The sequence below is a fragment of the Prionailurus bengalensis genome, chromosome X, assembly GCF_016509475.1.
Source record: "Prionailurus bengalensis isolate Pbe53 chromosome X, Fcat_Pben_1.1_paternal_pri, whole genome shotgun sequence".
Taxonomy (NCBI): domain Eukaryota; kingdom Metazoa; phylum Chordata; class Mammalia; order Carnivora; family Felidae; genus Prionailurus; species Prionailurus bengalensis.
This window is the reverse complement of record NC_057361.1, coordinates 100,923,378-100,928,457: the sequence shown is the minus strand read 5'-3', so window position 1 is coordinate 100,928,457 and position 5,080 is coordinate 100,923,378. Positions and strand designations below refer to the sequence as shown.

The 5,080-nt window shown below is 38.2% G+C and overlaps 1 non-coding gene across 1 annotated transcript; it reads left to right on the top strand.

The window, feature by feature from the left end:
* Window positions 1-417: 417 nt before the first annotated feature.
* On the top strand, window positions 418-502 carry TRNAL-UAG. Its single transcript has one exon. It is a non-coding gene; the product is annotated as a tRNA-Leu (tRNA).
* The last annotated feature ends 4,578 nt before the right edge of the window (window positions 503-5,080 follow it).

The following is a 5,080-nucleotide window of genomic DNA, read 5'->3' as shown; positions in this document are numbered from 1 at the left end:
AGGATTCTGTGTCTCCCTCTTTCTCTGCCCCTCCCCTGTTCGTGCTGTCTCCTTCTCTCTCAAAAATAAATAAACATTGAAAAAACTAAAAAAAAAAAAATGTCAACTCATGAAAAGGTAAACTTAAATGGATATTGACCATTTAAAGTAAGAGTAATTCTATATTATGTGGCTTTAAATATGCATAAAATCAAGATTCTTGGCAACAATGTCACAAAATATAAGAGGAAAATGAATAGAGGTAAAGTATTAAGAGGTCCTTGTATCTTTGGGAAGTAATAAAAGCAGTAATTTATATTATACTTTAATGAGACAAGGATGCATGTTGTAATCCCTAGGGTAACCACTAAACAATATGAATGATTTATTACTAACAAGATAATAAAAGAAATAGAATAAAAAAAACAGTTATGGGGTGCCTGGGTGGCTTAGTTGGTTAAGCATCTGACTTAGGCTCAGGTCATGATCTCAAGGTTTGTGGGTTCAAGCCCCACGTTGGGCTCTGTGCTGACAGCTCGAAGCCTGGAGCCTGCTTTGGATTCTGTGTCTCCCTCTCTCTCTCTCTGCCCCTCCCCCGCTCTCACTCTCTCTCTCTCTCTCTCTCTCTCTCTGTCTCAAAAATAAACAAACATTAACAATTTTTTTAAAAATAACACTTAATTCAGAAGAATCCAAGGCAAGGTAAAGAGAGGAACACAGCCAAGACATGCCCAAAAGAAAGTAGATAAATTGGTAAATTGGTAGATAAAAAAACTCATACATCAATAATGACACTAAATAAAAATCACTAAAGACTCTAAATAAAAGACAAATATTGCCAGACTAACAATGAAAACAAAACCCAAACATGTTTTGCTTACCAAAGACATACCTTAAATATAAGGAAAATATAAAAGTTGAAAATAAAGAGTATAAAAGATATCCCATTGGATACAATTAACTCAAAGGGAGCTAATGTAGCTGTATTAATATCAGACTTTAAAGTAAGAAAATAGACAGGAAAGGAGACAAAGAGGCAAATTTCACAATGACAAAATGTCACCTCAACAGGAAGGAACAATTCTAAATCTGCATATAACCAATAACATAGTTTGAAAATGTATTAACCGTATGTTGGCAAAAGGGAAAAAAATGTACAAATCCACAATCAGATTAGGAGATATTAACACATCTCTCTCCCTAAATGACACGACAACCAGACCAAAACAAAACAAAACAAAATAAAATAGTGAGGATATAGAAGATATAAACAAGTTGTCTCAGTTGAGGCTTTCCCAGAAGCAGATCTGGATATCAGGATTCAAGTGCTAGCAACTGACTCATGAGGTTCAGGGAATACTGGTAGTGGACTAGGGAATTGTTAAAGAAAAGAAAAGCCGGTTACTGCTACATTGTACTGTGGGCAATGGGACTAATTGTTATGAGTCATCACTGAGAAGCGGTTAAAAAAAATATCCCTCAGCATTATCCCAACCGAGGGGTAGCAGACCTGGCATATTTATACACCTACTCCCAAGAGTAATCAGTTGAGGGCTGCTCTCCAGGGGTATCAATCTCTAGCACTTAGGGCCTACAACGTGCATGTGGGCAGCAAGACCTTCCACCATTTTGGAAAAAGCCCTTGGTCACAGAGCTGCAAGTCGCTGGCAATTCCAAGTAAGCCAGGGCACATGGCAGTGTCCCAAGAATACGTGTGAGGTACTCATGGCATCTGCTACAACAATGAACAAAAATGACCTCATTGACATTTATAGGACACTGAACTGAAAAACTATCCCATACACATTGTTTCTAAGTGCACATGAAACATTTATCAAAATAGACCATATGCTGCATCATAAAGCAAGTCTCAACAAATTTTAAATGATTAAAATCATACTTAATATGTTCACTGACCACCGTGGAATTAAACTGAAATTTAACAACACAATGATAGCCAGGGAAATCCACAAATGTTTGTAAGAATGTGTCTTAAAAAACCCAAACACTGATGTTGTCTGATGTGTCAAGAAGGCCTCCTGAGGTAGAAAAATCCATGCCAGATGTGGGAATTAGACAAGAAGGGCAGTAAAAAACATGTTCCACATATAAGTAATAATATGTGTGAAGGCTACAGAAGTCAGGAAAGGCTTCTTGAAGGAGGGGTCTTGAAATGGGCTTTCAAAGATTACCAAGATGGGGGACACCTGAGTGGCTCAGTCAGCTGGGCGTCTGACTCTTGCTTTTGGCTCAGGTCATGATTTCATGGTTCATGAGATGGAGCCCTGCATCAAGCTCTGTGCTGACAGCACAGAACCTGCTTGGGACTCTCTCTCTCTCTCCCTCACTCTCTGCCCCTTCCCTGCTCACATGCTCTCTCTCAAAATAAATAAACAAACATTAAAAAAAAATATTACCGGTATTTGCCTGCATAGAGAAAAAGAAATGAAAGGACACTGCAGGCAGAAAGAACAATAAGTAAAAATAGGAATAAACATAACGTGCCAGTGTCAGTGAACCTTAATGAAATCTAGACTCTTTGTTGGGTAGCAATGGGGAATTAAACTGAAGAGGCAGACTGGATCAGATAATGGCGTGGAGGGCACAGGTTTTAGATATAGCCCAACACATAACAGCTGCCTGTGTATATACTTATGTAGCAGGCTTCCTTTATAAGGGAAGCTGCAATAGAACATTATTTAAAAACCTTAATTTTACCCACGGAGATATTAAAAGCCACTGAGTAAATATATCCTTTTAATAACACATGTAAAGGGGGTCCACCTTCTGTTCCTGAGAAGGCATTCTTCTATTTAGTATACAGTGTAACAGCAGGTTGCTATCAAGTCCAATGTTATTTAGTAACAGATTGTTACAGTAGAACAATCTAATTCAGCCCATTCTTGGTCTTCCAGCAGTCCAGCAGTAATGGACTGTTTCGGTTAATTGAATGTTCTGTACACTCGCCATGCAAACACAGAGGGTTTAGCAACAGTTACAAAATGTGAGCACAATCCAAGTCATTGAATACAGATTAAGAGCTCAAAACTCGTGTGCTTAAATTCTTTCAATTCAATTCAGTTTACCTTTGTTTGATGAATCACAAAGCTCTTTAGGATCTTACAGGTAGGGTCCAAGGGTCATCTATAGAAACACCCATCCTTAACTAGATTATATGTTCAGAAACGTTGAGCCTAGAAGTACCCAGTCAGGCATTGCCAAAGAAAACAATTTCTTATCAGGTGATACTCTAAGCTAGTACAGGAAAAAGTGTGATAGGGTTTTGGGAAATCCTTGGAGAATATCCTGCCAACAGTTGTACAGGTTTGGAAAAGGGAAGTATCTCCTGTACTGGGTCTGAAAAATATAGGGCTGTGTATTTCCCAGTAGAACCCCCAAGGAAGGGGCACCTGGGTGGCTCCGTCAGTTAGGCATCCGACTCTTGATTTCAGTTCAAGTCAGGATCTCACGGTTCATGGGTTCAAGCTCTGCATAGGGCTCTGCACTGACAGCACAGAGCCTTCTGGGGATTCTCTCTCTCTCCCCCTTTCTCTGCCCCACCCACTTCTCAAAATAAATAAATAAACATTAAAAAAAAAGAAACCCTAAGGAAGATATCGCTTTGGTACTGAGTCATAGTGGATGTAATCTATAGCTCTGTTCATTTACAGTGATTTTCCTCTATGTCTATAGTCTAGCCTTCCATTCCAAGATGGGAGTGTGTCACCATCCTTGGATTCTTATCACCTAGGGTCCAGGACCTGCAGAGTTCTGAAACCCAGAATACTGTGGATGGAGGAATTAAGGTAAGAAACTATAGTAAGAATCCACATGGACAAGGAGGCATTATAATACATGCAGGATCATATGGAAAACACAGAAAATACACACAAAATATATTTTACTGTTTAAACTATTTTGAGGTGAGTGTTGGGGGAAGAATTAACATTTAATAAGATTAAATCTTCACAATCATTATCCTTATTACTATTATTATCATATTTATGAAATTATCCCCATTTTTACAGAGAAGGAAACTTAAGTTCAATGAGATTGACTAAGCTAATGTATGTAACCTATTCTTACTCACACAGTGAATAAGTTTTTGAATCAGTATTTAAACTGAGATTTGTCTGATTCCAAAACTGCTCCCTTTTCACTCTTCCACACACTCTCACATTCATTTTGGCAAAAGCTCAGAAAAGTAAAGAGGAAATAATAACAGCTAAAATGTTGAGTCTATGTGTTATGCAGTGAACCAAGCACTTCGCACACATTATCTCTACTTAAAGTTACAGAAAACAAGGTCCGGGAAGCTTAGGTAACATGTCCAAGTCACATAGTAAATGGAGGAACCAGGATTTGAATGTAGACTCCTTAATTTCAGAGTGTACTTTCTAAAGTACTATGCTATATTTGATGAGAGGCATACCATATATCCTAACCTGATCTTGGGCACTCAAAGTCAGAATGTCCAGAGTTCTTCATCCAACTAGGATATAAATACCCATGTTGTATTCATATTTTAAATTTGTTGTATTGTGTTTAGTCTTAACACTCCATGAGAAGATACTGCAGTAACTAACGAAGAGAAGTAGACAGAATTTTGTTCCTGGATAATGCCACTTGGTAAAGAGCTATCTCCTGCAGCATGCAGGGCCTGATTTGAAGGGGCAGTAGGTGGCCTGAGCCCAAGGTAATGTTGTGGACTCTCCACCAATTTATGCCACGTGGTGCCAGATAAAGTCACCAGCTTCTTCTGAACTGGTTCATCTTCTGTAACCTTCCCTAGCATGCTTTTTCATTCCTCATGGAGCTCTCCTGTAAACGAACAATTCCATATCTTCCTCTCCTCCTGAATTCTTCAGGAAATAAATGCAGTAATAAATTGCATATATTTGTTCTCAAGCTTGTGATATACCTGAGGAGTTTTAAGTACTGTTTGGTTCTCTAGAAATCCAATTCACAAAAAAAAAAAAAAAAAAAAGAAAAAAAAGAAAGAGAGAGGGAGAGAGAGAAAAGAGAAAAGATCAAACCTCTTGCTGTATTAATGGAGCACCATGTTAATAATTAATTACACTAGCTGTAGAAAGGTCAGGGT